Source organism: Heterodontus francisci, unplaced genomic scaffold (genome assembly GCF_036365525.1).
Source record: "Heterodontus francisci isolate sHetFra1 unplaced genomic scaffold, sHetFra1.hap1 HAP1_SCAFFOLD_559, whole genome shotgun sequence".
Classification (NCBI taxonomy): Eukaryota; Metazoa; Chordata; class Chondrichthyes; order Heterodontiformes; family Heterodontidae; genus Heterodontus; species Heterodontus francisci.
Genome location: NW_027140896.1, coordinates 871,047 through 885,082, shown reverse-complemented (window position 1 = coordinate 885,082; position 14,036 = coordinate 871,047). Strand labels below are relative to the sequence as shown.

General features: G+C 46.0%; 1 protein-coding gene across 1 annotated transcript in view; it reads right to left on the bottom strand.

Moving 5' to 3' along the window:
- vps28 (VPS28 subunit of ESCRT-I) overlaps nucleotides 1–14,036 on the bottom strand; it is a 74,469-nt gene that overhangs the window by 30,596 nt on the left and 29,837 nt on the right. The gene's annotated exons all lie outside the window — the stretch shown is intronic.

The window sequence follows — 14,036 nt, the reverse complement described above, 5'->3', positions numbered from 1 at the left end:
CCCATCCTGTACATGGGATTCTATCTCCATGATACACACCCATCCTGTACATGGGATTCAATCTCAATGGTACACACCCATCCTGTACATGGGATTCTGTCGCAATGATACACACCCATCCTGTATATGTGATTCTATCTCAATGGTACACACCCATCCTGTATAGGTGATTCTATCTCAATGGTACACACCCATCCTGTATAGGTGATTCTATCTCAATGGTACACACCCATCCTGTATAGGTGATTCTATCTCAATGGTACACACCCATCCTGTATAGGTGATTCTATCTCAATGGGACACACCCATCCTGTACTTGGGATTCTATCTCCATGGTACACACCCATCCTGGACATGGGATTCTATCTCAATGGTAGAGTTTAGGGAGTTAGGAGCCAAGTTAAAAAGTAGGACCTCAGAGGTAGTTAATCTCAGGATTGCTACCAGTGCCATGTGATAGTCAGAGTAAAAATGAAAGAATGGTCAGGATGAATGCGTGGCTTGAGAGATGGCGCAGGAAGGAGGGGTTCAGATTTTTGGGACATTGGGACCGGTTCGGGGGGAGGTGGGACTATTAGAAATTGGACGGTCTACACCTGGGCCGGACTGGAACCAATGTCCTTGGGGGTGCTTTTGCTAACGCTGTTGGGGAGGGTTTAAACTAATGTGGCAGGGGGATGGGAACCAAATGAGGTCAGTGGAGAGTAAGGATGTAGTAACTAAAGCCTGTAAGGAACTAGATAATGAAGTCAGTGTGACTAAGGGGAAGAGCAGGCAGGGAGCAGATGATGAATGTAAAGGGACTGGTGGTCTGAGGTGCATTTGTTTTAATGCAAGAAGTGTAGTAGGTAAGGCAGATGAACTTAGGGCTTGGATTAGTGCCTGGGAGTATGATGCTATTGCTATTACTGAGACTTGGTTGAGGGAAGGGCATGATTGGCAACTAAATATCCCAGGATATCGATGCTTCAGGCGGGATAGAGAGGGAGGTAAAAGGGGTGGAGGAGTTGCATTACTGGTCAAAGAGGATATAACAGCTGTGCTGAAGGAGGGCACTATGGAGGACTCGAGCAGTGAGGCAATATGGACAGAACTCAGAAATAGGAAGGGTGCGGTAACAATGTTGGGGCTGTACTACAGTCCTCCCAACAGCGAGCGTGAGATAGAGGTACAAATATGTAAACAGATTATGGAAAGATGTAGGAGCAACAGGGTGGTGGTGATAGGAGATTTTAATTTTCCCAACATTGACTGGGATTCACTTAGTGTTAGAGGTCTAGATGGAGCAGAATTTGTAAGGAGCATCCAGGAGGGTTTTCTAGAGCAGTATGTAAATAGTCCAACTCGGGAAGGGGCCATACTGGACCTGGTGTTGGGGAATGAGCCCGGCCAGGTGGTTGAAGTTTCAGTAGGGGACTACTTAGGGAATAGTGATCACAATTCCGTAAGCTTAAAAATACTCATGGACAAAGACGAAAGTGGTCCCAAAGGAAGAGTGCAAAATTGGGGGAAGGCCAACTATACCAAAATTCGGCAGGAGCTGGGGAATGTAGATTGGGAGCAGCTGTTTGAAGGTAAATCCACATGTGATATGTGGGAGGCTTTTAAAGAGAGGTTGATTAGCGTGCAGGAGAGACATGTTCCTGTGAAAATGAGGGATAGAAATGGCAAGATTAGGGAACCATGGATGACAGGTGAAATTGTGAGACTAGCTAAGAGAAAAAAGGAAGCATACAGAAGGTCCAGGCGGCTGATGAAAGACGAAGCTTTGAAAGAATATCGGAAATATAGGACCAATCTGAAACGAGGAATTAAGAGGGCTAAAAGGGGTCATGAAATATCTTTAGCAAACAGGGTTAAAGGAAATCCCAAAGCCTTTTATTCATATATAAGGAGAAAGAGGGTAACTAGAGAAAGGATTGGCCCACTAAAGGACAAAGGAGGAATGTTATGCTTGGAGTCAGAAAATGGGTGAGATTCTAAATGAGTACTTTGCATCGGTATTCACCGAGGAGAGGGACATGACGGATGTTGAGGTTAGGAACAGATGTTTGATTACTCTAGGTCAAGTCGGCATAAGGAGGGAGGAAGTGTTGGGTATTCTAAAGGGCATTAAGGTGGACAAGTCCCCAGGTCCGGATGGGATCTATCCCAGGTTCCTGAGGGAAGCGAGAGAGGAAATAGCTGGGGCCTTAACAGATATCTTTGCAGCATCCTTAAACACGGGTGAGGTCCCGGAGGACTAGAGAATTGCTAATGTTGTCCCCTTGTTGAAGAAGGGTAGCAGGGATAATCCAGGTAATTATAGACCGGTGAGCCTGACGTCAGTGGTAGGGAAGCTGCTGGAGAAGATACTGAGGGATAGGCTCTATTCCCATTTGGAAGAAAATGGGCTTATCAGTGAAAGGCAACATGGTTTTGTGCAGGGAAGGTCATGTCTTACCAACTTAATAGAATTCTTTGAGGAAGTGACAAAGTTGATTGATGAGGGAAGGGCTGTCGATGTCATATACATGGACTTCAGTAAGGCGTTTGATAAGGTTCCCCATGGCAGGCTGATGGAGAAAGTGAAGGCGCATGGGGTCCAAGGTGTACTAGCTGGATGGATAAAGAACTGGCTGGGCAACAGGAGACAGAGAGTAGCAGTAGAAGGGAGTTTCTCAAAATGGAGACGTGTGACCAGTGGTGTTCCACAGAGTTCCGTGCTGGGACCACTGTTGTTTTTGATATACATAAATGATTTGGAGGAAAGTATAGGTGGTCTGATTAGCAAGTTTGCAGACGACACTAAGATTGGTGGAGTAGCAGATAGTGAAGGGGACTGTCAGAGAATACAGCAGAATATAGAGAGATTGGAGAGTTGGGCAGAGAAATGGCAGATGGAGTTCAATCAGGGCAAATGCGAGGTGATGCATTTTGGAAGATCCAATTCAAGAGTGAACTATACAGCAAATGGAAAAGTCCTGGGGAAAATTGATGGACAGAGAGATTTGGGTGTTCAGGTCCACTGTTCCCTGAAGGTGGCAACGCAGGTAAATACAGCGGTCAAGAAGGCATACGGCATGCTTTCCTTCATCGGACGGGGTATTGAGTACAAGAGTTGGCAGGTCATGTTACAGTTGTATAGGACTTTGGTTCGGCCACATTTGGAATACTGCGTGCAGTTCTAGTCGCCACATTACCAAAAGGATGTGGATGCTTTGGAGAGGGTGCAGAGGAGGTTCACCAGGATGTTGCCTGGTATGGAGGGCGCTAGCTATGAAGAGAGGTTGAGTAGATTAGGATTATTTTCATTAGAAAGACGGAGGTTGAGGGGGGACCTGATTGAGGTGTACAAAATCATGAGAAGGATAGACAGGGTGGATAGCAAGAGGCTTTTTCCCAGAGTGGGGGATTCAATTACTAGAGGACACGAGTTCAAAGTGAAAGGGGAAAAGTTTAGGAGCGATATGCGTGGAAAGTTCTTTACGCAGAGGGTGGTGGGTGCCTGGAACGCGTTGCCAGCGGAGGTGGTAGATGCGGGCACGATGACGTCTTTTAAGATGTATCTAGACAGATACATGAATGGGCAGGAAGAAAAGAGATACAGAACCTTAGAAAATAGGCGACATGTTTAGAGAGAGGATCTGGATCGGCGCAGGCTTGGAGGGCCGAAGGGCCTGTTCCTGTGCTGTAATTTTATTTGTTTTTTGTTCTTGGTACACACCCATCCTGTATATGGGATTCTATCTCCATGGTACACACCCATCCTGTATATGTGATTCTATCTCCATGGTACACACCCATCCTGTACATGGGATTCTATCTCAATGGTACACACCTATCCTGTGCATGGGATTCAATCTCAATGGTACACACCCACCCTGTAAATGGGATTCTGTCTACATAGTACACACCCATCCCGCAAATGTGATTCTATCTCCATGGTACACACCCATCCTGTATATGTGATTCTATCTCCATGGTACACACCCATCCTGTATGTGGGATTCTATCTCCATGATGCACACCCATCCTGTATATGTTATTCTATCTCCATGGTACACACCCATCCTGTATATGTGATTCTATCTCCATGGTACACACCCATCCTGAATATGGGATTCTCACCCAATGGTACACACCCATCCTGAATATGTGATTCTATCTCCATGGTACACACCCATCCTGTACATGGGATTCTATCTCAATGGTACACACCCATCCTGTACATGGTATTCTATCTCAATGGTACACACCCATCCTGTACATGGGATTCTATCTCCATGATACACACACATCCTGTATATGTGATTCTATCTCCATGGTACACACCCATCCGGTATGTGGGATTCTCTCTCAATGGTACACACCCATCCGGTATGTGGGATTCTCACTCAATGGTACACACCCATCCTGTACATGGGATTCTATCTCAATGGTGCACACCCATCCTGTATATGGGATTCTATCGCAATGGTACACACCCATCCTGTACATGGGATTCTATCTCAATGGTGCACACCCATCCTGTATATGGGATTCTATCGCAATGGTACACACCCATCCTGTACATGGGATTATATCTCCATGATACACACCCATTCTGTATATGTGATTCTGTCTCCATGGTACACACCCATCATGCATATGGGATTCTGTCTCCATGGTACACACCCATCCTGTATATGGGATTCTCACCCAATGGTACACACCCATCCTGTATATGTGATTCGATCTCCATGGTACACACCCATCCTGTATGTGGGATTCTATCTCCTTGATACACACCCATGCTGTATATGTGATTCTATCTCCATGGTACACACCCATCCTGTTTATGTGATTCTATCTCCATGGCACACACCCATCCTGTATATGTGATTCTATCTCCATGGTACACACCCATCCGGTATGTGGGATTCTATCTCCATGATACACATCAATCCTGTATATGTGATTCTATCTCCATGGTACACACCCATCCTGTATATGTGATTCTATCTCCATTGTACACACCCATCCTGTATGTGGGATTCGATCTCCATGGTACACACCCATCCTGTATGAGGGTTTCTTTCTCCATGGTACACACCCATCCTGTATGTGGGATTCCATCTCAATGGTACACACCCATCCCGCAAATGTCATTCTGTCTCCATGGTACACACCCATCCTGTACATGGGATTCTATCTCCATGGTACACACCCATCCTGTACATGGGATTCTATCTACATAGTACACACCCATCCTGGTTGTGATTCTGTATCCATGGTACACACCCATCATGCCTATGTGATTCTGTGTCCATGGTACACACCCATCCTGCATATGTGATTCTGTCTCCATGGTACACACCCATCCTGTATATGTGATTCTCTCTCAATGGTGCACACCCATCCTGTATATGTGATTCTATCTCCATGGTACACACCCATCCTGTATGTGGGATTCCATCTCCATGGTACACACCCATCCTGTATGTGGGATTCCATCTCCATGGTACACACCCATCCTGTATGTGGGATTCTATCTCAATGGTACACACCCATCCTGTATGTGGGATTCTATCTCAATGGTACACACCCATCCTGCATATGTGATTCTGTCTCCATGGTACACACCCACCCTGTATATGTGATTCTGTCTCCATGGTACACACCCACCCTGTATATGTGATTCTGTCTCCATGGTACACACCCACCCTGTATATGTGATTCTGTCTCCATGGTACACACCCACCCTGTATATGTGATTCTGTCTCCATGGTACACACCCACCCTGTATATGTGATTCTGTCTCCATGGTACACACCCACCCTGTATATGTGATTCTGTCTCCATGGTACACACCCATCATGCATATGGGATTCTGTCTCCATGGTACACACCCATCCTGTATATGTGATTCTCACCCAATGGTATACACCCATCCTGTATATGTGATTCTCACCCAATGGTATACACCCATCCTGTATATGTGATTCTATCTCCATGGTACACACCCATCCTGTATGTGCGATTCACTCTCAATGGTACACACCCATCCTGTATGTGTGATTCTATCTCCATGGTACACACCCATCCTGTATATGTGATTCTATCTCCATGGTACACACCCATCCTGCATATGTGATTCTGTCTCCATGGTACACACCCATCATGCATATGGGATTCTATCTCCATGGTACACACCCATCCTGTATATGTGATTCTATCTCCATGGTACACACCCATCCTGTATATGTGATTCTATCTCCAAGGTACACACCCAACCTGTACGTGGGATTCTATCTCAATGGTACACACCCACCCCGTACATGGGATTCTGTCTACATGGTACACACCCATCCCGCAAATGTGATTCTGTCTCCATGGTACACACCCATCCTGTACATGGGATTCTATCTCAATGGTACACACCCATCCTGTACATGGGATTCTATCACAATGGTACACACCCATCCTGTGCATGGGATTCTATCACAATGGTACACACCCATCCTGTGCATGGGATTCTATCACAATGGTACACACCCATCCTGTGCATGGGATTCTATCACAATGGTACACACCCATCCTGTGCATGGGATTCTATCACAATGTTACACACCCATCCTGTACATGGGATTCTTTCTCAATGGTACACACCCATCCTGTACATGGGATTCTATCTCAATGGTACACACCCATCCTGTACATGGGATTCTATCTCAATGGTACACACCCATCCTGTATATGGGATTCTATCTCAATGGTACACACCCATCCTGTATATGGGATTCTATCTCCATGGTACACACCCATCCTGTATGTGGGATTCTATCTCAATGGTACACACCCATCCTGTATATGTGATTCTATCTCAATGGTACACACCCATCCTGTATATCTGATTCTATCTCCATGGTACACACCCATCCTGTATATGTGATTCTATCTCCATGGTACACACCCATCCTGTACATGGGATTCTATCTCCATGGTACACACCCATCCTGTACATGGGATTCTATCTCCAAGGTACACACCCATCCTGTCTGTGGGATTCTATCTCCATGGTACACACCCATCCTGTACATGGGATTCTCTCTGAATGGTGCACACCCATCCTGTATATGGGATTCTCTCTGAATGGTGCACACCCATCCTGTATATGGGATTCTATCTCCATGGTACACACCCATCCTGTGCATGGGATTCAATCTCAATGGTACACACCCATCCTGTACATGGGATTCTATCCCAATGGTACACACCCATCCGGTACATGGGATTCTATCCCAATGGTACACACCCATCCTGTACATGGGATTCTATCTCAATGGTACACACCCATCCTGTATATGTGATTCTATCTCCATGATACACACCCATCCTGTATGTGGGATTCTATCTCCATGGTACACATCCACCCTGGACATGGGATTCTATCTCAATGGTACACACCCATCCTGTATGTGGGATTCTATCTCCATGGTACACACCCATCCTGAATATGTGATTCTATCTCCATGGTGCACACCCACCCTGGACATGGGATTCTGTCTCAATGGTACACACCCACCATGTATATGGGATTCTGTCTACATAGTACACACCCATCCTGGATGTGATTCTGTATCCATGGTACACACCCATCATGCCTATGTGATTCTGTGTCCATGGTACACACCCATCCTGTATATGGGAATCTGTCTCCATGTTACACACCCATCCTGTATATGGGAATCTGTCTCCATGTTACACACCCATCCTGTATATGTGATTCTGTATCCATGGTACACACCCATCCTGCATATGTGATTCTATCTCCATGGTACACACCCATCCTGCATATGTGATTCTGTCTCCATGGTACACACCCATCCTGTATATGTGATTCTATCTCCATGGTACACACCCATCCTGTATATGGGATTCTATCTCAATGGTACACACCCACCCTGTACGTGGGATTCTGTCTACATGGTACACACCCATCCCGCAAATGTGATTCTGTCTCCATGGTACACACCCATCCTGTACATGGGATTCTATCTCAATGGTACACACCCATCCTGTACATGGGATTCTATCTCAATGGGACACACCCATTCTGTGCATGGGATTCAATCTCAATGGTACACACCCATCCTGTACATGTGAATCTATCTCAATGGTACACACCCATCCTGTACATGTGATTCTATCTCCATGATACACACCCATCCTGTACATGTGATTCTATCTCCATGATACACACCCATCCTGTATATGTGATTCTATCTCCATGGTACACACCCATCCTGTATATAGGATTCTATCTCCATGGGACACACCCATCCTGTATGTGAAACTGTATCCATGGTACACACCCATCATGCATATGGGATTCTGTCTCCATGGTACACACTCACCCTGTACATGGGATTCCATCTCTATGGTACACACCCATCCTGTATATGTGATTCTCTCTCAATGGTGCACACCCATCCTGTATATGTGATTCTATCTCCATGGTACACACCCATCCTGCATGTGGGATTCCATCTCCATGGTACACACCCATCCTGTATGTGGGATTCCATCTCCATGGTACACACCCATCCTGTATGTGGGATTCTATCTCAATGGTACACACCCATCCTGTATGTGGGATTCTATCTCAATGGTACACACCCATCCTGCATATGTGATTCTGTCTCCATGGTACACACCCACCCTGTATATGTGATTCTGTCTCCATGGTACACACCCACCCTGTATATGTGATTCTGTCTCCATGGTACACACCCACCCTGTATATGTGATTCTCACCCAATGGTATACACCCACCCTGTATATGTGATTCTGTCTCCATGGTACACACCCATCCTGTATATGTGATTCTCACCCAATGGTATACACCCATCCTGTATATGTGATTCTCACCCAATGGTATACACCCATCCTGTATATGTGATTCTCACCCAATGGTATACACCCATCCTGTATGTGTGATTCTATCTCCATGGTACACACCCATCCTGTATATGTGATTCTATCTCCATGGTACACACCCATCCTGCATATGTGATTCTGTCTCCATGGTACACACCCATCCTGCATATGGGATTCTATCTCCATGGTACACACCCATCCTGTATATGTGATTCTATCTCCAAGGTACACACCCAACCTGTATGTGGGATTCTATCTCAATGGTACACACCCACCCCGTACATGGGATTCTGTCTACATGGTACACACCCATCCCGCAAATGTGATTCTGTCTCCATGGTACACACACATCCTGTACATGGGATTCTATCTCAATGGTACACACCCATCCTGTATGTGCGATTCACTCTCAATGGTACACACCCATCCTGTATGTGTGATTCTATCTCCATGGTACACACCCATCCTGTATATGTGATTCTATCTCCATGGTACACACCCATCCTGCATATGTGATTCTGTCTCCATGGTACACACCCATCCTGCATATGGGATTCTATCTCCATGGTACACACCCATCCTGTATATGTGATTCTATCTCCAAGGTACACACCCAACCTGTATGTGGGATTCTATCTCAATGGTACACACCCACCCCGTACATGGGATTCTGTCTACATGGTACACACCCATCCCGCAAATGTGATTCTGTCTCCATGGTACACACACATCCTGTACATGGGATTCTATCTCAATGGTACACACCCATCCTGTACATGGGATTCTATCACAATGGTACACACCCATCCTGTACATGGGATTCTATCACAATGGTACACACCCATCCTGTGCATGGGATTCTATCACAATGGTACACACCCATCCTGTGCATGGGATTCTATCACAATGGTACACACCCATCCTGTACATGGGATTCTTTCTCAATGGTACACACCCATCCTGTACATGGGATTCTATCTCAATGGTACACACCCATCCTGTACATGGGATTCTATCTCAATGGTACACACCCATCCTGTATATGGGATTCTATCTCCATGGTACACACCCATCCTGTATGTGGGATTCTATCTCAATGGTACACACCCATCCTGTATATGTGATTCTATCTCAATGGTACACACCCATCCTGTATATCTGATTCTATCTCCATGGTACACACCCATCCTGTATATGTGATTCTATCTCCATGGTACACACCCATCCTGTACATGGGATTCTAACTCAATGGCACACACCCATCCTGTACATGGGATTCTATCTCAATGATACACACCCATCCTGTATATGTGATTCTATCTCCATGATACACACCCATCCTGTATATGTGATTCTATCTCCATGGTACACACCCATCCTGTCTGTGGGATTCCATCTCAATGGTACACACCCATCCTGTATATGTGATTCTATCTCCATGGTACACACCCATCCTGTATATGTGATTCTATCTCCAAGGTACACACCCATCCTGTCTGTGGGATTCTATCTCCAAGGTACATACCCTCCCTGTATATGGGATTCTGTCCACGTGGTACACACCCATCCCGCAAATGTGATTGTCTCCATGGTACACACCCATCCTGTATATGTGATTCTATCTCCAAGGTACACACCCATCCTGTCTGTGGGATTCTATCTCCAAGGTACATACCCTCCCTGTATATGGGATTCTGTCCACGTGGTACACACCCATCCCGCAAATGTGATTGTCTCCATGGTACACACCCATCCTGTATATGTGATTCTATCTCCATGGTACACACCCATCCTGTATATGTGATTCTATCTCCAAGGTACACACCCATCCTGTCTGTGGGATTCTATCTCCATGGTACACACCCATCCTGTACATGGGATTCTCTCTGAATGGTGCACACCCATCCTGTATATGGGATTCTCTCTGAATGGTGCACACCCATCCTGTATATGGGATTCTATCTCCATGGTACACACCCATCCTGTGCATGGGATTCAATCTCAATGGTACACACCCATCCTGTACATGGGATTCTATCCCAATGGTACACACCCATCCGGTACATGGGATTCTATCCCAATGGTACACACCCATCCTGTATATGTGATTCTATCTCCATGATACACACCCATCCTGTATGTGGGATTCTATCTCCATGGTACACATCCACCCTGTACGTGGGATTCTGTCTCCATGGTACGCACCCATCCTGTATATGTGATTCTATCTCCATGGTACACACCCATCCTGAATATGTGATTCTATCTCCATGGTGCACACCCACCCTGGACATGGGATTCTATCTCAATGGTACACACCCACCATGTATATGGGATTCTGTCTACATAGTACACACCCATCCTGGATGTGATTCTGTATCCATGGTACACACCCATCATGCCTATGTGATTCTGTGTCCATGGTACACACCCATCCTGTATATGGGAATCTGTCTCCATGGTACACACCATCCTGCATATGTGATTCTGTCTCCATGGTACACACCCATCATGCATATGGGATTCTGTATCCATGGTCCACACCCATCCTGTATATGTGATTCTCACCCAATGGTATACACCCATCCTGTATATGTGATTCTATCTCCATGGTACACACCCATCCTGTATGTGGGATTCTATCTCCATGGTACACACCCATCCTGTATATGTAATTCTGTCTCCATGGTACACACCCATCATGCATATGGGATTCTGTCTCCATGGTACACACCCATCCTGTATATGTAATTCTATCTCCATGGTACACACCCATCCTGTGCATGGGATTCTATCTCCATGGCACACACCCATCCTGTATATGTGATTCTATCTCCATGGTACACACCCATCCTGTATATAGGATTCTATCTCCATGGTACACACCCATCCTGTGCATGGGATTCTATCACAATGGTACACACCCACCTTGTATATGTGATTCTATCTCCATGGTACACACCCATCCTGTATGTGGGATTCTATCTCCATGGTACACACCCTCCCTGCATATGGGATTCTGTCTCCATGGTACACACCCATCCTGAATATGTGATTCTGTCTCCATGGTACACACCCATCCTGCATATGAGATTCTGTCTCCATGGTACACACCCAACCTGTATATGTGATTCTATCTCCATGGTACACACCCACCCTGTATGTGGGATTCTATCTCCATGGTACACACCCACCCTGTACATGGGATTCAATCTCAATGGTACACACCCATCCTGTATATGTGATTCTATCTCCATGGGACACACCCATCCTGTATATGTGATTCTATCTCCATGGGACACACCCATCCTGTACGTGAGATTCCATCTCCATGGTACACACCCACCGTGTAGATGGGATTCTATCTCAATGGTACACACCCATCCTGTATATGTGATTCTATCGCCATGGTGCACACCCACCCTGTACGTGGGATTCTATTTCAATGGTACACACCCATCCTGTATATGTGATTCTATCTCCATGATACACACCCATCCTGTATATGTGATTCTATCTCCATTGTACACACCCATCCTGTATATGTGATTCTATCACCATGGTACACACCCATCCTGTATATGTGATTCTATCTCCATGGTACACACCCATCCTGTATGTGGGATTCTATCTCCATGATACATACCCATCCTGTATATGTGATTCTGTATCCATGGTACACACCCATCATGCATATGGGATTCTGTCACCATGGTACACCCTCACCCTGTACATGGGATTCCATCTCCATGGTGCACATCCCATCCTGTATATGTGATTCTCTCTCAATGGTACACACCCATCCTGTACATGGGATTCTATCTCCATGGTACACACCCATCCTGTACATGGGATTCTATCTCAATGGTACTCACCCATCCTGTATTCTTTCTTTTGGGCCTCCTTATCTCGAGACACAATGGATACGCGCCTGGAGGTGGTCAGTGGTTTGTGAAGCAGCGCCTGGAGTGGCTATAAAGGCCAATTCTGGAGTGACAGGCTCTTCCACAGGTGCTGCAGAGAAATTTGTTTGTTGGGGCTGTTGCGCAGTTGGCTCTCCCCTTTCGCCTCTGTCTTTTTTCCTGCCAACTACTAAGTCTCTTCGACTCGCCACAATTTAGCCCTGTCTTTATGGCTGCCCGCCAGCTCTGGCGAATGCTGGCAACTGACTCCCACGACTTGTGATCAATGTCACACGATTTCATGTCGCGTTTGCAGACGTCTTTATAACGGAGACATGGACGGCCGGTGGGTCTGATACCAGTGGCGAGCTCGCTGTACAATGTGTCTTTGGGGATCCTGCCATCTTCCATGCGGCTCACATGGCCAAGCCATCTCAAGCGCCGCTGACTCAGTAGTGTGTATAAGCTGGGGGTGTTGGCCGCTTCAAGGACTTCTGTGTTGGAGATATAGTCCTGCCACCTGATGCCAAGTATTCTCCGAAGGCAGCGAAGATGGAATGAATTGAGACATCGCTCTTGGCTGGCATACGTTGTCCAGGCCTCGGTGCCGTAGAGCAATGGTACACACCCATCCTTGATATGTGATTCTATCTCCAAGGTACACACCCATCCTGTATATGGGATTCTATCTCAATGGTACACACCCATCCTGTATACGTGATTATATCTCCATGATACATACCCATCCTGCATATGTGATTCTATCTCCATGGTACACACCCACCCTGTATATGTGATTCTGTCTCCATGGTGCACACCCATCATGCATATGGGATTCTGTCTCCATGGTACACACCCATCCTGGATATGGTATTCTCACCTAATGGTACACACCCATCCTTTATATGGGATTCTATCGCCATGGTACACACCCATCCTGTATGTGGGATTCTATCTCCAAGGTACACACCCATCATGCATATGTGATTCTGTATCCATGGTACACACCCATCATGCATATGGGATTCTGTCTCCATGGTACACACTCACCCTGTACATGGGATTCCATCTACATGGTACACACCCATCCTGTATATGTGACTCTCTCTCAATGGTACACACCCATCCTGTATATGTGATTCTATCTCCATGGTACACACCCATCCTGTACATGGGATTCCATCTCCATGGTACACACCTATCCTGTACATGGGATTCCATCTCCATGGTACA